Consider the following 22,496-nt stretch of genomic DNA (forward strand, 5'->3'; position numbering starts at 1 on the left):
TTATTTATAAAGAATAAATCTGGGCAGTAATTGAGCATTATAAATACATCATTTATTGAAGGCAGGGACAAAGGGAAAAAATGAGAACCAAGACCTGTCATGTAAAGGTACAAGATCCCAATAAAGAGTGTAACTGTACTATATACCTAGAATGTGCCAATAAACTCAATAAAAAGAAAAAAATACATCATTTATCATATTAGAAGCCACACATTATTCACTTTTTCTATACTCACTTGCTTCCTAGGATCACCAGTTAATTAGAATATCTATACTCAAGTTGTTTTCTCAGAGTCTGCTTTAAAGTAAGAGATATTTAACACTCTATGTGTTTCTGTGTAATATTAGTTTTTCACAATGACAACCTGTAGGATTTGGGTCATTCGAATACTATAATTAAAATTATTATTCTGACCACATCATACCCGTGAATTTGGAATACTGTTTTGCAGTATATTTTCTTTACTAAAGGAAGACCTCTAAAACAGTAATCACTATTTTCCTACCTTCTCAAATTTCTTAAAATTTAGATCTAAAACCTCATATACATTTACGGCTCATTCTGCTCATTCCCTCTCACTTTTTTATTGGTGATGTTAGTAGTTATTTTCTTTTTACGACACATAAACTCCAGGAAAGCCATCACCACCAATGATCTAGCACGTGTATATTCTACTTTTTAAACTTTTAAAAAATTAACGTATAACATACCATAGGGAATGGTACGATGTTCAAATATTTGTATAAATATGTACTGATCTAATCAGGGTAATTGACATTTATGTCTCCTTATCATTCCCTTGTGTGTGGAGTCTTCAGGTTTCTGGTTCTTCATAAAATATGAATTATGAACTATAGTCACCCCACTATGCTGTAGAACATTAGAACCTATTCCTCTGTCTAAGTATTTTGGTATCCATTATCCAAACTTCCTCTATTTCACTCCCTTTGCAGCCTCTAGTAATTACTATTCTACTCCTTCCTACTTTAATATCAACATTTTATTTTTTCTGCATATGAGAAAGAATTTGCTTTCTTTGTCTGGCTTATTTCACTTAACAAAATGTTCTTCAGTACTATGCATTTCATGGCAAATTACAGGATTCATTCTTTCTTATATCTGAAAAAACTCACATATATGCATATATATCATATATTATTCGTCCACTCATCTAGGATGATTCTATATCTTGGCTACTGTGAAGAGTAGTGTCATAAACATGAGTGTAGATGTCTCTCTCTTTTTTATTTAGATGTCTCTTTAAGATACTGCCTTCATTTCCTTTGAATATATAATTAGAGGTGGAATTCACATATAGAGACTAGTACTGTGGAATCATAAAACAATCTTGAGTGATGTTAATTCAAGAATAGCTTTGAATTTAACCATTTCTTTTTTTTTTCTTTCTCAGCAGCTACATGTACACGGTTGCAATCAAAATAGGTTCTGAGGCTACAACTCTAATTTGTAGCTTTTACTGTTTTATATATCAAAAGTTTAAAAATATGTATCTGTGTCTATCTATAATGGAACACTATTACCAAAATAATAAAGACACTTTTATAATTTAAAAAGCAAACAAACAAAACAATCTTGGGGGTCGGGGATTTAGCTCAGCAGTACTGTGCTTACCTCACAAGTGCAAGGTCTTGAGTTTGACCTCTGGTACTAAAAACAAACAAAACCAAAAAATCTTGGAATGAAATTTTATAAATGTACACATCTGTAAATATCTACTATTTATAAATCTGCACTTAGTGGTACTTGTCTGTCTCACATCTAAAAAATGCTTGTAGGTTCATGCGCTACACTGCCATAACTAAAAGACATTTGGAAACATTATTCTTGAAGAATGCATGTATATTAATCACCAAAAGAATATGGGGAAGTGTGCAAATCTAGACATATAACGCAGGTAATGATAGAATAGTTTCAACAAATGAACTCAGGAAATGCCATTTATTGCTATAAACTGAGAGCTGTTCTTCAAACAGAAAGCAGGAAGTTGGATGCCCAGAGTAAAAAGAAACACAAGCTTAGAAACAGAAAAAGAGTAGTCAAAGAAAGATGTCATATTATTCAGAAAAATTAGCATTACAAATAAGTTGTGGTATGGCATAGGAAATAGGGAAGTTATTTGAGAGATCAATATATAAGTGCTATTGCTCAGATTAACCTCACAGATCCCCCAACAGACTAGCCAATGGATAGTTTTCATCACAGTTTCTAATTATGGGATAGTAGAAAAGAATCAAATGATACACAACATAACTATAGGATGGTGGTATTGTAAGATATGAGACTTTTCAGTGACTCATATCAGAAACTGACTTCTACTCATTAAATTATATAAATCCTTACAAAAATACCACAGTAGTTCCAATAAAGAGAGAAGGTATATAAAATGAACTCTAGTAGACATCCTCTAAACCTAAAGAAAAATTTAGCCTGAATCTGTTCAGTAGCAAAAAAGGAATAAATGCAGCTAGAGCATTAGAAATTCATAAAAAAATTATACATATATAGGTGGAAAATCATAAACCAATGTTTTCATACCTTTCCTAGTCTTAGGGGGGAAATAGTAATTAAGATGAATGCTACATAGTACAGTAAAAATATGTGTGATTTCTTTATTCATGTGGGTTCTGTTTTTCTCAAATATACTTTCATAATGCTTCAAATCAAAATTCCCTTTTGACTACTACTGGCTTGTATCTGAAACACTAGGAATCAATAGATAAACAGTAATCAAGGGTCTAGTACTCTGGAAACCAGCTATCCATACTTGATGAATAGCATATATTCAGAAGGTACTTAAGTCAGGAATTCAAATCATGTGCTACATGTATTAGGCAGTCTTACAAAAGCTTGCAGGGCTGGGGCAAGGCTCCTCAAAAGACTTCATATGCTCTGATCAGATTTAATATGGACCACAGAAATTTATCAGATTGGCCTATAATGGCTGCCCACAGAATCAAACATAGAAGAAAGAGTGCAAAAGATATGTCCAATGCTAGAGATCTGAAATACCCAGCAGAATCCATATGGAGCCATATGGAAGTATCCCATATGAATCTGAATCAGGAGGCCAAAGGATTCATAATGGAACACCCAGGGTTCTGTGCTGGGTTCAAGGGTCAGTACTAGAAGCTAAGAAGTCTGCATCAAAAGCCAGGAAACAACCCCCAAGGAGAAGGCGAAGACCAGAGCTCCTATGAGGAAGATCAGCTGAAATCCTTCCCTCCCATTCTCCTTTGTACCATTTGGCAACAATCTTCCCTAACGTGGGTATTCCATGCCCACAACAATGCTGACTCAGTTTAGCTTGGCATCCCCAAACAAGTTGACAATTATCAATTAACCACCATGACATAGAAAAGCAAGTGCTTGGGAACACAAGAAAGAACTCTGGATCTTTGCATTCTGATTTAGCAGTATATTGTGTCTATTAGTTCACAATAATGAGTAGAACCAACCTTTCAATTCTGCTGAGGTATATATACTTGAAATAATTTTTAAAGCGAGTGAAAGCATAGTATAGTATATTCTGGCATCTTTTGAGTGACCTCTTGAAGCAGTTATCAGTTAGCAACTTTAACCACTGAGGAAATCAATATGGAGATGCCTCAAACAATTAGGATTAGAAGTCCCATTTGACCCAGCTATTCCTCTGCTGGGTATCTTCCCAAAAGAATTAAAAGAATCATATTGTCATCCATGTTTATAGCAGCACAGTTTGTAATAGCTAAAATTTGTAAACAGCCCAATTGCCCATCAACTGGAGACTGGATAAAAATGATGTGTTTTTTAATAAAATGTAGTACTAAGCCATAAAGAATGAGAAACTAAAAGTATTTATAGCTAAGTGGATGCACATTGAGGCCATACTCTTAGAGAATTCAATAAGTCACACATACATAAATACCAAATAGTTTCTCTGGAGTGAAATGTAAATAAGGATCAAAATGTATATTTGATATTGTGTAATAGGAAGAAAAGGTCTAAAAGAGTAGAGGAAGTGAGATGGATAGGGGAAAGGGAAAAAGGGAAAAGAAAAAATACGTGGAAAGGAAAACATGGAAACATCGTCTTCATAAACAGGGAAAGGTGGAGAGGCCAAAGGGAGGGCTGGGGAATGGGGAAAAATAAGAACAAAGATAAGTCATGTAAAGGTACAAGATCCCAATGATGAATGTAACTGTATTGTATACCTAAAATGTACCAATAAACTTAATAAAGCTAAAAGGACAGAGTAAGGATACATAGAATTTAAAACAAAGATTTTCAAAGCATAGTTTCTTAATGAGTTAATGCTACGTAACAAACAATGGCTTACAACAGCCACCATTTTATTTGCACCTATCAGAAGTTTGAACTGTTTTCACATAAGTGATTCATCTGCTGATCTCATGAGGATAATACTATCGGGTGGTCACTGGGATTCATAGTCCAGGGAGGCTTTACTCAGAAGTCTGTTGGTTGATGATGGGCCTCTGTCTCTAAGGATGTGGTCTAAGATTGTCGAGGAGACTGGCTGGGCTTGTTCATGTGATGAAAGCAGCATTCCAAGAGGGAAAAAGCAAAAACTTCAAAGGCTTCCTGATGCCTAGGCTCAGAAGTCTCACGATGTTACTTCCACTGAATTCTTTCAAGGGTAAAGCTAAGTCACAAGGATGGTCCAGATTTATGGGTGTGGGGAAAGAATTGAGAGAAATAGCAAAGTCACAGTTGTAAAAATATGCCTGTACACAAGTGGGAAGACTATTGTAGCTAGCTGTCTTTGTAAAAATCCTGCCCCAGCTAGGAAAATATCTTTCCATAGGAGCTGCAATGAGGCTGAAGAGGCCATAAGAAGCTACCCAACATATGTGTAAAGGGATCTTAGAAACAAACTGGACCACAGAGTACTTAAATGCTAAAGGAGTTAGATAATTTCCCAAATGTTTACTTTATCTGAAATGCTTTTCTATTAGATATTCAGATGGCTGAATTCTTCACATTTTGAGATTGTTCAAATTTTGCCTTGAGGGAAACTGTTCAAGATCACTCAAAATAAAATTAACTTCCCTTGTTTCACCACCACATTTTCTTCATAGCCATATGATTACCTGTAATAGCTTTAGCATTTGTCTATTTGTTAATAATGGATTTAAATCACTAAAATGTAAGCTCCTTGAGATTTGAGATTATTTTAATTTGTTTAGCATGGCGACATCAGCTAGTGACTGAAAAGGCAGCAAGTTGAGAACAAGATTTTTATAATTACTTCTCCACTAATATCCCAGCTGTAGCTCAAGTCTTAATCTTTGCTATAAACACCAAAGTAAATGACACCATTTCCTTATCCCTGGGCTTACAAAGCATTTCCTGTACAAACATATCTGTTTGGAACTCCCCATTATGTTAAATATTTGGAGTGCATCTAAAAATGTTTGGAGTGCATCTAATTCACCTCATTTTCTGCATTTGCAAAACCAAGAAACACCTTGTTATTATGTGAATCAAATAAGCTTCTACTTGTGAAATACCTACCACACTACCTGGCATGGCATAGGTATTCAATAAATGGTGGTCACTCTAGTCCACAATTCAATTGTGAATAATTGAACTAGTGCATATCTCAACCCCAATTGCTATTATAATAATTTTGTTTTAATTTACTGTACTACTTCCAGTTTCCTATTTCTGAAGGATTCTCAGACTCTTCAGATGGTTCTAAAAAAATCTGATCATTGATGTTTGCAATTTTTCCATTGTCTAAACCAGAAATACAAACACTACTGGTATTCAAAGTCAGAGTATCAGATAAGATGTTGTGTTAAGCTCAGTCATTGGTGAAATTACCTGCTGAGAAATCTGTTTTCTTGACCTGGCATTTTAGCCTTCCCTTCCCCCTTCTCCACAAAACTGAGGCCCTTCTTCACTTAATCTTATGTTGCTTATTCAAAAGGTGATTGCCCCAATTTCTTAATTCCATACAATTCCTCACCATAGTACTGGGTGAATACTCTGTAAGGGCATTTTCAAACTATCCATGATCCAGCTATTCTATTATCACTTTTATTAATGTTATTGCAATGATTTCTAGTCACATTTTCTAGTCATAGCATGAAATTCCTTTCATTAAGCTAAATTTACATGAATGAGCCTGAAAAGCCTGCTGTAATGATCCTTGAAGGGTGTTTCCCCTAGATACCAGAACAGTAGTTTACTCAAATCACAAGGTCTTTCTCATTCTCCTATTCAAATATTTCCTGCTTATTCTTGTTATGTTAGATACCATCCTGCAGATGAGGGCAGCATGGGACACAAATTTGTCACCTTTTTCCTTAGTATCAATTAATCTCTTCAGCAGCCCAAGAGCAATGTCTTGAAGTTGTTGGTTCATTTCACTGTATCTATCTTTTAAAAGATATTTTTTACATTTGTTCTGTAACAATTCCCTTTTCTTCTCTATTTCATCCCCGTGAGGAGACAATTAAAGAGCAATTAAGCTCAGTTATGTCATATCTCACATAATTAGCTGACATAAGTAGTCTGTGGCAGGTTTGTGTTGCAAGCCAAGACTTCTTGATTCCCTTGTTTTTGGTAAGTTTCTATTTCCCAGCTTTACACGTTTCTAAGTTTTCATTGACATCTCCAAGCCTCCTTTGTTGCTTCCCTACAATACATCTTTATTTTATAGATAATTTTGCTGCCTGATTAATAAAGAAACTTGACACCATTAGGTATTTGCCTGAAGATAAACCTGAGTTTGCCATCTGTAAAAGTCTAGTTTAATCACAGAGAATGAGATGTGCATAAGATGTGCATGGGTAATTCCTCTGTCCTTGATACTAAACCTTCCAAACTTTTCCAGACCTGCTACTATCTTTCTCTCTCTCTCTCTCTCTCTCTCACCATGTGAAACATTTCTTCCCTATTAGTAGTATGTTCTCAGACAAATATTAATTTATCATATTAAAATTAAAATTTTAAATTCACATATATCCTAATAACATTTCCCTTCTCATATAGACTTTTTGCGTAATTTTTTTTGTTGTTTTTTCTTGTTCACAGTACACTTATTATCAATTCAATTTAACCAGTATTTTTAACAACTAGTATGTTTTATTATGCTATTTACAGTCATTGCAAAATTGCTTCTGCCCATTGAAACTTTATGTCTCAATGACTTTTCTAGTTTCTGGGACAAAATACCCAATACTTAACAACTTAAAGAAGAGAAGTTTATTTTCGCTTTGTGTTTTTATTCTACAGTTGGCAGGAACCAAGGCAAAAAGGTCATGATGGAAGGGTCCAGAAGAGGAAAGCTACTCAGCTCGTGGTGGCTAGGAAGCAGAGAGCAGAAGCAGAGCCAGGAAGGGAGATAGACCCTTGTAGGTCACACCAATGGTGACTCGCCTCTTCTAATCAGACTCCAACTTCTTACAGCAGTCAGCATAATACTCCATAATCCAATCATCTTCCAAACACATGAGGCTTTTAGGGTCCTCTTAAATATAAATCATAACATTCTTCCCCTGGGGCCCAAAGGATTTATGCACATCTCTTTGTGCAAAATCTATTTAGTTGATCTTTAAGAGTCACTGAAGTTTTAACAGTTCTAGGATTGCTGAAAAGTACAAGCCCAAAGTATCCTCTGAGATGCAAGGCAAACACTTAGCTATGAGCTCCTGTAAAAAGAAAAAAGAAAAAAGTTAGACACTACCAACATACAATAGCACAGGAAAAACATTCCTGTACCAAAAGAGAGGAAAAGGAGAAATGAAAAGTATGAAATCAAAGCAAGAGTAAAACCCATCAGGACAAATGTTAAATTCTTTATTTATGTACAGTACCCAAGGCAAGCTGTGGTGAGATATGAGCTCCATAGAGTGTGGGTGGTCCTACCACTATGACATTGTCAGTGGCTGTAACCCTTATAGCATCTCTCTTGAGGTGGCTTTGTTCACAAGTGTGGTTTTAGACATCTCATGTGCATAGCCTCTCCAACTTTCTGAGAATTCCACTGCACTTTTGACTTCATTCTTATAGCTTCACATCTGCGCTCTCAGGGCACACTATCTGGCCTCCCAGGTCTTTTGAAATCTGACCCCACACTCTTGCATTCTGCATGCCTGTATAACCAGCATGACATTGATGATGCCAAGATCTACTACCAGTTCAAACAGTAAGCAGACCCCTTTGAGTTATGTCTGCCTCTGAATATCTGTGACTGAGCACTGGGAACTGAATCCTAGAGAATCTGTGCCCTAAGTGGTCCTTCTGGAGCAGAGTGCCCTGGAACTCTCTTCTCCAATGAAAGACATAACTTTGCAATCTTGAGCCCACAAATGGAGAGGTCTTGCTGATTCTGCATATGCCTTCAAGCAATTTTTTCCTATTGTCTTGATGTAAATCACTCGACTTCCTTTTAATGCTAATCTATTTAGCAACCAAGTTCTCTTCCTTAGCACCAACTTTGTAGGCTTTTTATTTTTGGTGAAAATGAAAACTTTTCAAATGGGCTTTTTGCTTCTGATTTTCAGTATAAACGTGGCCAAGAGTCCCTAACTGCATCTATGCTATAGCCTCAACATTGTGCTGGCTTGAAATTTCCTCAGCCAGATTAGCCCACCAACTTCAATCTCAGTCTCCTGCAAAGTCTCAGAACATGAGAAAATGTAGAGGAATATTCTACCAGAGTTTAAAACACATAGTCTGTGCTACCAATGAAGTCCTTTCCTGCAATTTAAATTTCTTGAGTCTAGTGTTTATAGTCTGCATTTTAATAAGCATTCTTGTCTTTAAACTCTGACAAGTATCATACAGTAAGTTTGGCTTGCACCAGTCTAAGCCTGCTTCTCCAACCAGCATTTCCAAATCTTTTTGGCCTCTTAACTGTACTCTCAGGTAGAATCACATTAATCACCAACTTCTGCCATCAAAACTCTGTCATAACTACTCCATTACTCTTCAAACTTTTCAATGAAATTGAAAGGGAAGCAATACTTCCAAATTCATTCCTGGATACAAGTATCACTTTGATTCCCAAACCAGGGAAAGATGCAACCAAAAAGGAGAACTACAGACCAATCTCCTTAATGAATATAGATGCAAAAATCATAATAAGATACTAGCAAACAGAATAGAGAGGATTATCAAGAAGATCAACCATCCTGACCAAGTTGGATTTATTCCAGAGATGCAAGGGTGGTTCAACATACGAAAGTCAATAAATGTAATACATTATATTAATAAAGTCAAGGACAAAAAGCATATGATCCTCTCAATAGATGCAGAAAAAGCATTTGATAATATTCAACACCCATGCATGATAAACACCCTGCAAAAAATTGGAATAGATGGTCTATACCTCAACTTAATAAAGGCTATTGATGAAAAATCAACAGCCAACATCATATTAAATGGACAAAAACTGAAAACTTTCATGTTAAAATCAGGAATAAGACAAGGATGCCCATTATCACCACTCCTCTTCAATATAGTTCTGGAAACATTAGCCACAGCAATTAGACAAGAGAAAGAAATTAAAGCAAAAAAGATAGGAAAGGAAGAAGTTAAACTGCCATTATTTGTGAAAATATGATACTCTACATTGAAGACCAAAAAAACTCCATTAAAAGACTTCTAGACTTAATTGACAGATTCAGTAGAGTATCTGAATACAAGCTGAACACCCAAAAATCAATAGCCTTCTTATACACAAATAACAGTCTCACTGAGAGAGAAATAAGGGAAAAAATTCCTTTTACAATAGCATCCAAAAAATGAAGTATCTAGGAATCAATCTAACAAAAGAAACAAAAGATCTCTACACTGAAAACTATAGCACTCTGAAAAAAAGAGATTGAAGAGGATATAAGAAAATGGAAAGATATCCCCTGCTCCTGGGTAGGAAGAATCAACATAGTGAAAATGGCCATACTACCAAAACTGCTATACAGATTCAATGCAATGCCAATTGAAATTCCGACACTATATTTCACAGAACTAGAAAAAAGAATATAAAAATTCATTTGGAACCATAAGAGACCTAGAATAGCAAAAGCCATCCTAGGCAACAGACACATGGCAGCAGGTATAACAATTCCCAATTTGAAACTATACTACAAAGCCACTGTGATAAAAACAGCATGCTACTGGCAAAGAAACAGACCTGAGGATCAGTGGAACAGACTGGAAGACACAAAAACAAACCCAGATGTACTCAGCTACCTCATCTTTGACAAAGGAGCTGACCATCCTCAGTGGAGGATAGATAGCCTCTTTAATAAACGGTGTTGGAAAAACTGGATTTCAACCTGCCACAGATTAAAACTAGTCCCTTACCTTTCACCATGCACTAAATTAAAATCCAAATGGATTAAAGATCTAAATATTAAGACAGAAACATTAAATTTGCTGGAAGGTAAGTTAGGCAGAACTCTGGAACACATTGGCATAGGAAAAGACTTTATGAACATATCCTCAGTAGCATGGGAACTAGCAGATAAAATCAACAACTGGGATCTCATCTTATTGAAAAGCTTCTGCACTGCAAAAGAAACCATTAGCAGAACTAAGAGACAACCTACAATGTGGGAAAAATTTTTTACCAGCTGTTCCTCAGACAAAGGACTATTATCAAGAGTATATAAAGAAGTCAAAACAATCAGCCCCCCCAAATATAAAGACCCTATTCAAAAATGGGCATCCGAAATGAACAGACATTTCTCAGATAAAGAAGTAAAAGCAGCAAGTAAATATATGAAAAAATGTTCCACATCACTGATCATTTGAGAGACACAGATGAAAACAACACTGAGATTCCACCTCACCCCACAAAGAATGGCTGCTATCAAGAAATCACACAATAACAAATGTTGGTGGGGTTGTGGGGAGAAAGGAACCCTTCTCCATTGTTGGTGGGAGTGCAGATTGGTGCAACCACTATGGTAATCAATATGGAGATACCTCAAAGAGCTTGGACTGGAGGTTCCATTTGATCCAGCCATCCCTCTGCCGGGTGTCTTTCCAAAAGAACTAAAAGAATCATATCACAGAGAAGTATGTACACCCATGTTTATAGCGGCACATTTTGTAATAGCTAAAACTTGGAAACAGCCTGTTTGCCCATCCGTTGGAAACTGGATAAAGAAGATGTGGTTTTTCTATAAAATGGAATATTACTCAGCCATAAAGAATGAGAAAATAGATTCACTCATAGGAAAATGGATACATATTTAAGATATAGTCCTAAGTGAAATACATAATGCACACATGTGTAAATACTGAATAGTTTCTCTGGTGTGATTAATCTGAAATAATACAGAAGATCCTAATAAGATTACTGACATTGAGAAATGGGAAGAAAGGAGCTAAAGTTGTAGGGAATGTGGGATGGGTAGGGGAAGGGTAATAAGGGAAAAGAAAAAAATGTGAGATAATGAAAAGATGGAAATAAAGTGGCTGTAGATGGGGAGGGGAGGAGGGGGCGAAGGGGGGGCAGGGACAAGGGGAAAAAATGAGAACCAAGACTTGTCATGTAGAGGTACAAGATCCCAACAATGAATATAACTGTATATATCCCTAAAATGTACCAATAAACTCACTTAAAGCTGAAAAACAAACAAACAAACAAAAAAACAAAAAAAAACCTCTGTCTTAGTCACTTTCTTTGTTGCTGGGATAAAATACTCTAATACCTACAACTTAAAGGAGGAGAAATTTATTTTAGCTCATGTTTTTAGCAGGAAGGCATGGTGGAAGAGTCTGACAGAGGAAAGCTGCTCACATAATGGTGGCTAAGAAACAGAGAGCAAAGAGAGAAAGCAGGAAGGGAGATACACCCTTGAAAGTCACAGCCACAGTGACCTACCTCTTCTGATCAGATTCCATCTCCTAATAATAAGTCAGATATAATGCCCCTGTAGTCCAGTCACCTTGCAAACACATGACACTTTGGGGACCATTTTAGGTACAAATCAAAATGTTGTATAAGATTATCATAAATCTTCTAAATGTCAAACACAAAGGATATATTTTATCTTTATGTTTTTTTACTTCTCTGCAGCATCTGAGTTTGTTTAGTCAATCTCATCTTGAAATTCTGTATTCTCTTATATTATGTAATAATTTAATCTTATTTCTTTGAAGTTTCTTCTTTATATTTTCTTAATGGAAAAGACTGAAGTCTAGGGAAAAACTATAAAATTACTTTGCCAAATTTTCCCTTGGCAAAAGTGGCTTTAAAAGTTTAATATACAAAGTCTGTCAGGGACACAGCTTATACGCAACAGATATTTCTCTTTATTTCAAGTTTTTTGAGAGCAGAGCCTTTGACATTTTCACTACAGTATTTTTAGAACTTACAAAAGTTTCTGCCACAGAATGGACAGTCAGCAATCATTTTAATAACAGAAATACTTCAATACAATTTGTTCACCCTTTTAAAGTTTGAAAATCATTTTGGTATATTTACCAAGTAGTAAAACTATCATCCACTATATAATTTTATAGTATTTTTACCTCAGAAAGAAACTATTCAACCATTAACAATCACTTTTGCATTCTCTCCCTCTCCCCAATCCCCAAGAATCACTAACTTATCTTTTATCTGCATAGATTTGCCTATTCTGAACACTTTATATAAATGTCTGGTTTATTTTATTTAGCATAATATTTTAAATTTTGCTCATGCCATAGCATGCATCAGTACATCATTACTTCTATATCCTATGATATGAATACATCATATTTTGTTTATTGATCAGATTGTGGCCATTTAAGTTGTTTCTACTGTTGGACTATCATGAAAATGCTGCTATGAACAATCATGTATAAATTTTAGTGTGGACATATGTTTTCCTATCTCTTGGGTATACAACTAGGGATGGAATTGAAGGATCCTAATTGGTAGGCCCCAAGTGACTCTACATTTAACATTTTTAAAAACTGACAAACTCTTTTCACAAATTGGTTACATCATTTTCCAATTCTACAGATAGGGAATCAATAGAGAACAAGGCTTCCAATTTCTCTACCAACCTTGTTATTGTCTATCTTTTTTTTTTCTTTTAAGCCTTCCTGGTAAGTGTGAAATAGTGTCTTCTTATGGTTTTGACTTACATTTCTTTAACAGTTATTAATGCTAAATATCTTTTCACATGCTTATTGGTCATTTGAATAATAAATAGGTAGATATTTAATGAATGGATGAATGCATATAAACATAGAGACTGTGTAGCTCTCAAAGATCTCATCCACAATTATACAGAGAGTTAATGTCCAATGACAACAGCAGAACAGCAGGGATAAGGAATATATTTTTCATCACACAAATGTGAACAGTTAAAAGATAAACTATGGCACATGAAAAGCTTGAAGAGGTTAAGCAGATAGCAATTCAGGAATCAGGCAGCATCATACTTCAAGCAGTTCAGCACTCAAGTAGTAGGGTTTCAGGGGAAGCTTTTACAAACTATTTAAGAAAGCAAGACAAAAAATATATCTGACTGATTAAAGTGGAAAGTCCCTAGATGAGGTTCACTGGTAATTTCTGATTGGTTAAGTCTCTAGTTCAAGGGTAGTTGGCAATTTCTCATTGGTTAAGCTTAAGTTTTGTTTTAGTGTTTAAGTGGGATAAGGTTTGCTTACATAGGAACTCAAGGCATTTGGGCCCAATGGCCTCTCAATTAAAAAACAGTTAACAATATTTAAATGTCTTAGTTAATATAATGATATCTATGTTTTATTTATCTTGCAATCAATATTGACATTTGATTTTGTAGATAGTAGAGGGGATGAGTGCCTTTTTATGCTGATTGCATATTACATCAAACAAATAGAACAAGAAAGAGGAAAAGACAAGGAGCTATATAGAACCAAGTATCAATTCTCAGAGAAAATGATGTAGTAATTTAATAGCTAAGGTCTGAAATGAAGAAACAAAATCTGTACCATTTTAGCTTGCAACAGAATGTTATCTTTATGCTTTATTCAGTGATTTTGAATCATGCACACTTTTTTCTTCTAATTTAAAGATTAAAATGGTATGTTTATCTTGCTGTATCCTTAATACAGATAAAGAAATGGTCTGCAAATTTTTCCTTTAAATTTTATCATTAGATTTCTCCTAAGCATTTAATTTTTCCTGGAAAAATATCTCAATTAATACCACCACTTTAACTGTTCTATAGATGCTACACTTTCTTAAGAAATATAAATCCAAGAGAATGCTAGTCTATTAAAGATTTACAGTACAGCATCTGAAAGAATTACTTGGCAGTTTCTAGGAAGACAGTGCAGCCAAAAAGTTATTTTTTATTTTTCTGAATTTATTTCAGTAATGTTTAAGTTTTTTTGTCTCCTAGAGGAAAGTCTAGCTCCCAGAGTGTGACTTAAATCTAAGCTCCCACAGGAGTAATGGCAAAAAAAATTTACTGTGATTATGTTTGATTGCTTCTTTTTTTATCAGAGAGGAAGTTTTAAATTTTAAATTCCAATTTTGTTGGGATTTCAAATGCAGTCCCTTGGTTACAAGAAACACACAACAGATCTAAGCCATTTGGGGTGCCAAGAATAAAAAAATATGACTGCCATAGTCTATTTGTTATGTTCTGTAAACATGTACTAATAAACAAAAGAACATTAAAATCTATTTTAACTATTTTGAAATGCACATTACCTTACTACCTGAGATCACCATGCAGTGCAATAGATCACTAAATCTAAAAAATAATAATAATAATAATAATAATACTATGTCACAAAGCCTCTGAAAAATACTATAAAAAATTAAAATGTGTGAAATATTTTAAAAATAAAAATATATGTAAAGAAATAGTGGATGGGTACTGGGGATTGAAACTAGGGAACTCTTAAGCTACATCCCCAATCCTTTTTTTTTTCTTTTTTTGAAACAGGATCTCCCAGACTGGCCTCAAATTTGCAATCCTACCTCATTATCCAGAGTAGCTGAGGTTAGCATGCACCCACACCCAGAAAGAATAACTTTTGAGGTATATAATTATTCATCTTAATAGTACAATATTATAGATCTTAGTGATGGTTTAAAAATAATCCAAAAAGTTAATATATATTCAATAAAGAACAACATGTTTATAGTAATCAGAAGGTACCAGAACTTTTTTAATCTCTTGAAAAGCCTTATATATTAGTTCATTATTGTTTGTCTTGTCTTTAATTAGTTCCACATATTCTTACATGTAAAAGTGTTATTTAAAAGCACTTTTTAGTTCCTTAGATTGCTGAATTTTAGAATTTTTTTCTTGCTAGGAAACTCAGTCTCATGCATGCTAGGCAAGTGCTTTATTACTGAGCTACATCCCTTCTTACTTTGAGTGTCCTTGTCCCCATAATTAGTTTACTGCTTGTGCCACATGAGCATACTTGTCAACTTGATTGGCTTGGGAGCTGCCTTAGTACTTCTGCGTGTATCTCAATGAGTCATGGAGGCATGACCTTGGGTATTTATCAGGTCCTGGCCCCTTCTCCTCTGGTCCTATTCCCCTGCTCTACTTCTTGGTGGCTGTGGATTGAGCAGCTTTCCTCCATCATTCTCTTCTAGCGTGTTTCTGCCTAGGAGGGCAACATCTGTGGACCAAACCCATGAACTAAATTAAATCTCACCCCCTTTAAATTGCAGGTGTCAAGTATTAGCATCTTAGTCAAGAAAATGACTAATACAGAAAATTGGTACCAAAATTGGAGTTATTTCTATGACTGTAACTGACCTTCTAGTTTAGAAGCCTTTGGAAATGGTTTGGAGGAAGTATTTGGAAAAGTTTGGAGAAAGGGGCCTTGAGAAGCCCTAGAATGCTATTAAGTGGAGACTGATAAGTGATTCTGATTTGATCTCAGTTGACCAAAATGCTTATTGAAATGCAGACAGTAAAGACTAGCCTCACATGGTTTCAGTTGGGAATGAAGATTCTGTTGGGAAGTGGACAGAGGTCATACATATTTTATTCTAGCAATAAAAGGTCTATATTTCCCCCATTGTCGCAAGCCGGCGATGCAGAGCACTGTCCAGCAGTGCCTCAAACCTGAAAGAGCAGCGGGGTGGAGATGGGGCAGAGAGAAAGGAAGGACGCCAAGACAAGAGTCTGATCAAGGCGAAGTTTATTGCAGGCAGGCATCAGCCTTTTAAAGGAAAAGACCGAACTATTATGGGCTAGGATTACCATAGTAACCTCAACACCTGCTCCTATAGATAACATCAGATCTTTAACATAACAAAATGGAGTTACAACACCTGACTCCTATAGATCTTTGGCTGTCCGTGTTTCTCCCGTGCAGGGTCAAAACAAGTTTAACACGTGCAGTCCTTAAAAAGGAACAAATGTTGTCTTTCAAAAAAGCCAGTGGGCCATGGCTGGCTTCCCACACCCCATATCTTGAGACTTTGTGGGAGACTAAGTTTAAGGGAGAAGGAAGAAAAAAAAACAACAAAAAACAGAACAACATAGTGAGTTCCAGGTCAGTCTCAACTACATAGTGAGACCCTGTCTCAAAAAACAAAACAAAACAAAATAAACAAACAAACAAAAAACAGAACAGAAATATTGAAAATACTTAAATTTTGGCCAAAAGGGATTGATTATAAAGTTAGGGCTATAGGAACTGCAGTTGCTAAAGAGATTAAGCACCACTAAAAAGAAACCAAGTACTTTAAACAAGGACAAAAAGAATTACCAAGATCTCACCCATGATAGGTTTAAAATGGAAAATATAAATTTTTCATTTGAGAAAAGAGCTTCTGTGCTCCCTGCTTAAGAAAGGCCACTTAGGGAATTGGTTCTTTGAGATTCATTTCACTCTGTTCAGTCGTCTAGGTACTCTGAAACTGCTGCAGCCATGGTGCAAAAGGGCTCCGCTGCTGCTCATACTGGCAGCAGACCTTGTTGTTACCCAATTATGCTAGTGTTATAGGCATGCAGAGGGCAAGAGTTGTGGGGTCAGGGAGGCTTCCACCCAGGTTTCAAAGGCAGGCCTGGCAGGCCAGGTACAGTCCCCCTGAGAGGACAGTGCCAAAGCTGTGGGAATGAAGTTAAAGATACAGTGGAGACCCCAGAAAGTTAGAGATGATAGGAACTTGGAGCATCTACTGAGGAATGCTGCCAGCTATGAGCAAAGCAAGCACATTTTGTATTCTAATTCTGTTGCACATGCTCTTCGAATAGTTTTGTTACCTCACTATTCACTTCGAAATTCCTGCTGCCCCCCATACTTCTTTCCATGATTCATTAGGTACACTAAACTAATGAAGGTATTGAAAACAGTTGAGATTTTTTCGTCTCAGTGGTGATATCCTAACTAAAATTTCACTGATAAAGCCTTCCTATTGTTCCTGTTTACAGATGTCCAAAGTTGCTTCTATTCTTTTTCTTCTTTTTATTGAGTTTATTGGTACAATCTAGGTATACAATACAATTACATTCATCATTGGGATTCTGTACCTTTGCATAATAGGTCTTGATTCTCATTTTCTCCCCTTGTCCCTGTCCTCTCTTCACCCCCTCCTCCCCTCCCCATTTACAAACACTTTGTTTCCATTTTTTCAGTTTCTCATATTTTTTTTCCTCTCCCTTATTACCTTTCCCCCACCCTTCACACTTTCCCTACACCTTTAGCCCTTTACTTCCTATTTCACATTATTAATTATCTCATTAGGATCCTGTGTACTATTACAGTTTTTCACACCAGAGAAACTATTCGGTATTTCAGTTAAAGAAATCTCTGCATGAACATTAAAAATAGGGAATCCTAAAATAAAACTAAAAAGCAAAGTAAAAGAGAAAAGGCAATTATGTAAGATTAAAATAGTCTTTAATTCTGAAGATGAAAATGGTCCCTTAACATATTTAAATTGCTTCTTGCTCTTGTAGTCTTATCTTATTCTTTTTTTCATTATTTAGAGAATACTTTTTAGTTTCTGTAATCAAACCCATGTAGATATGACCTTACATATTTAGTACAATGAGTTACCCCTGTACAAATGGAAAAATAAAAATTAAAAAATTAACATTTCTAGACAAATATGGCTGTCCATTTCTGTACAATGCCAACTCAACACAGTGAATTGGGATAACTTATTCCAAAGATGACAGCACCATTAAAGTTTCCCAAAATTCAATATATATATATATATATATTTATATTTATATAAAAAGATTAATAGCAGTATGTTATGCATCGATAGCAGCAACAGCTTTTCCAGGTTCTGCAGTCATCTGAACAAAATTATAGACATTCAGCACATTCCATTAAACAAAACAAAACAAACAAACAAAAAAACCAAAGAAAATAATAATATCCAGGAAACAGCAAAGTTCTGTTGCTCTTTTGGTACCTGGCACCATTTTTTTTTTATTAGCATCTTAATCATCATCTGGAAAGAGAACATTCTAGAGTAACATCATTAACTATAGCTCTGATAAAGCACGGTCACTGCTATGTGTCATAAAGCAGGTACAAGACATTTTACATTCACAGAGGTATGATACAGTACAGTCCTACATCAATAATACTAGAATCAGTTTTGGTTTGAAATTTGCTTTGTCTGCAAATAAGATTGCTGCCCCTGTTTTTTTCTGGGCTCCTGTCACATGGAGAATTGTTTTCTATCCTTTCACTTTCAGTCTATGGACTTCTTTTTGCCCTAGGTGTGTTTCTTATATACAACATATTGTTGGTTTTTGCTTCTTATTCCATTTTGCCAGTCTATTTCTCTTGATTGGTGAGTTGAGGCCATTGACATTGATGATTACAAATGATATGTACTGACTTATTATTGATATGTTATTGGCCTTTTATTGACTCTTTTTACTTTTTTACCTTCTCCTTTTAATTTCTTGCCTTGCCTATTTGATTTGCTCTCTTGGGCCTCATGGTGTTGCTGCCTTCATTTTCTTTTTCTAGGATCTTATTTAGAATTGCTTGTAGTGCTGGTTTGGTATTCATGTAGTTTCTCAGGTGTTCTTTGTCATGCAAGTGTCTTATTTCCCCATCCATTTTGAAAGAGAGTTTTGCAGGATACATCAGACTAGGTTGGAGGTTGTTCTCTTTTAGTACTTGAAATATCTCATTCCAGGCTCTCCTTGCCCCAGGGGTTTGCATTGAAAAGTCTGGTGTGATTCTGGTGGGCTTTCCTTTGCATGTGATTTATTTCTTTTCTCTTACTGCTTGTAGTATTTTGTTCTTCTGTTGGGTTTCTGGGATCTTGATTATTATATGCCCAGGTGTAGATTTTTTTTGATTGTAGCTAATTGGGGTCCTATATGCCTCAGTTATCAGATTGTCAAATTCTTCCCCTCTGTTTGGGAAGTTTTCTATCATTAATTCTGCAAACAGCTGTTTTAAGTCATTTGTATTTTCTCCTGCTACTTCATGGATTCCTTTCAGTCTTATGTTATTCTTCTTTGCATCATCTAGGAGTTGTTGGATGGATTTCTCATGATCCCTTACTGTTTTTAAGAGATCTCTCTTTTCATGGTCACTGACTGCAATCTTATCTTCTATATCTGAGAGTCTATCTTTGCATTCATTTATTCTATTGCGTACACTTTCTATGGAGTGTTTAATCTCCTGGCTATCTGTTTGAATCTGTTTTATGGATTCCATTTCTTTCCTATGTTGGGCATTTATTTTTTCCATTTCTTTCTTATGCTGGGCCTTCATGGCTTCTATCATGGTCCTGAGCTCATCTACTTTTTTGACAGTTTCTGCTCTAGAGTCTCGAATTGCGACTTCCATTTTGCTCACCATCTCTATGGTTAGCTGGGAAATTATTTGTTTCAAATTGTTCTAGAGCCTGATTGATCTGTTTTGTTACTTCCTGTGCTTTGAGTTCAGGGTGTCCTGGTGGTTCACTATCAGCCTTTTCATCCTCATTTGCCCTACTGTTTGCCATTGGTGAACTAGAAGTCTGCCTTTGTGTCTTGCTAAAGTGTTTTCTCACTTTTATTTTTGTTGTCAGACTGTCCTTGGTTTAATCTCTGGGTTATCACCCAAATCTTCCTGATATACTTGCGCCCTAGCTTCTGTGTCTCTAATGACCCACAGACATTCTCATCTTCATAACATCAGAGAAACAGCTCAGCAAATCATCCGCAATGCTTTATCCCAACTGATGCAATCAGCAACACATTAAGATCAAGCACAACTTGGACACTGACCACCTGTGGTAGTCACTAGTCAATCACCCTTAAATCATTTGAATTCAATTGAAATCAAGAAGCAGTCCAGAACATGTCTGCAGTGAACAAAATTTCAATATAGTGTATTTACCATTTAATGGCTCAGACAGAATGAGGATTCAAGTCCCCTGGTCTCAGTTAGCTGATGGCTTAACCCCATGATGCAGACTGACCTCGGGCTGCAAGGCCCAGATTGAGTTCCCAAACCTTCTGAATGGTTTAACTCCACATGGTTCTACTACAGATTTCCCATGACCTTTCTTTAAAGATGTTCAAAGTTGGGAACTCAGAAAAATACCCTTGATAACCACCTCTGCTTCTGCAGAGTGGGTCCAAAGACTGGCACAGTCAGGAGGTCTGAGAGCGTGGGGGGGTGTAAGGGGACTTATGGGGGTTCAGGGGCACCCATGCGGCTACCTCCCGGGGCACAGGAGCGATGGCGGCTGGGGTGGGAGAAGGCCTGGCTCTTCTTCCCGTGGTGAATTGGGGCCCAGGCTACCTCCCAGTGCTGGAGCGATGGCAGCTGGGGCAGGAGAAAGCGTGGCTCTCCTTCCCATGGTGGATCGGGGTCCAGGATACCTCCCAACACTGCCTCTATTCTTAGTAGCCCTCTGACAAACACCTTTTCACTGAAGTACAGCAGCATCAGTTTCTTTTGTTTGAAAATAAAGAACTCAAATTGTGGTGGAAATTTAAGTCAGTAGTGAAACTTCTAGTTTCAGCTGCATTTGAAGACCTTGGATATTGCTGCTGCATCCTTACAAGTATCATCTGGACAAAGTAAAACTCATTGACTTTTCTTGGACTCATCAGAGAAATAATTCTTTGAAGAAAAATGCCTTCCCCCAAATCTGGAGAGACACACTCCCAGAGAAATGGAGCAGCTAATATCTGCTTAATTGGAGTAGAAGTCACTGGAAATATAAGTTAGCAGGAATATGTAAAATCAGAAATTCTGAGAAAATGCTTGAACTGGAATGTAGACCAATGTGAAAGTGAGAAGCTTCTCTCTAGAAGTCTTAACGGGGACTCTTGAGAAGCAGTACGTATGACTCCTTAGGAATGGAGATGGAAAAAAAAAACACTAGCAAAGTTTAAAGCCTATAGTTATAACAAACATTACACAACACATCTCATGGCTAGATTAACATACATCCTCTTGCTAAAGGTCTATTTGTTTCCGTTCCTATTACTTGTTACAACATGTCTGGCTTTTATCATAAAATTACAAGGCATGTTAAAAAGCAAGAAAATATACACACAATCTGAAAAGATAATCATCAGCTCCAGACTCAGATATGTCACAGAGGTCAGAATTATAAGAGAGGGGATTTAAAGTGTATGTTAAGGGCTCTAGTGGAAAAAGTAGGCAAATGTAAAATTTTATGGTAATACAAGCAAAAGATGTAAGAACTTAGAAAGGATAAAAAAGTAAATGCCAGAAGAGTCTAATATATCACACACAGTATAAATAAAATAAATCCCCACCTAGGCATATAGAATAAACAGCAGAACAATGAAGACAAGACTAAAGCAACTAGAAACAAAAGTAAACAATTAAAGGGACAGCTAATTTTTAATAAGAGCAAAAAGATTGTGAAATTGAAAGATCTTCTGAGAAGGAAAATAATGGAAAAACAAAAAAAAAAGGAAGAAAGGAAAGAGTAGGGAGATAGGAGGGAGGGATAGAGAGGAACTCATCTAATGAAAACAGTGTTTGTTTCTTCAAAGCATGGTTGTAGTTTTACATACATTTGATTTTGGCAACAGTTTAAAAAGCTTCTGTCAGTAAGAATTAGGTATAAATAAATTTTTTAAAAATTTAAAACTATTAGTAGCTAAATAAATACAGTAGGAGATATTTTATATTTCTGTAGCCTGATAGGCTCACCTTTGGCTGACAAGTACATTTCTAGGACAGCTTGCACCCTGTGAATCAGAATACAGAAATGGGCTTGGGATTTAGCTCCGTGGCACTGTGCCTGCCTGGCAAGTGCAAGGTCCAATGGGAGGAAGTTTAGGTAATAAAGTCAGATTACAAGTGCTCATTATTTCAATCAATTCCTGATACAGTTTTATAATTTTTTTTTATTGAGTTTATTGGTACATTTAGGGATACAGTACAGTTACATTCATTGTTAATGGGCTTGGTTTAGCTCCGTGGCACTGTGCCTGCCTGGCAAGTGCAAGGTCCAATGGGAGGAAGTTTAGGTAATAAAGTCAGATTACAAGTGCTCATTATTTCAATCAATTCCTGATACAGTTTTATAATTTTTTTTTATAGAGATTTT

General features: G+C 36.0%; 1 long non-coding RNA gene across 5 annotated transcripts in view; it reads right to left on the reverse strand.

The window, feature by feature from the left end:
- LOC104857536 overlaps positions 1-22,496 on the reverse strand; it is a 96,558-nt gene that overhangs the window by 13,893 nt on the left and 60,169 nt on the right. For 2 of the 5 annotated variants that reach the window (XR_004517288.1, XR_778878.2), the window contains one exon: positions 7,245-7,677. The exons of the other annotated variants lie outside the window; for them this stretch is intronic. This is a non-coding gene — a long non-coding RNA (uncharacterized LOC104857536). Of the gene's footprint in view, positions 1-7,244; positions 7,678-22,496 lie in introns of those variants that run through there. 5 annotated transcript variants of the gene reach the window in all.

Source organism: Fukomys damarensis, unplaced genomic scaffold (genome assembly GCF_012274545.1).
Source record: "Fukomys damarensis isolate Sample0158 unplaced genomic scaffold, DMR_v1.0_HiC HiC_scaffold_15, whole genome shotgun sequence".
NCBI classification, from domain to species: Eukaryota; Metazoa; Chordata; class Mammalia; order Rodentia; family Bathyergidae; genus Fukomys; species Fukomys damarensis.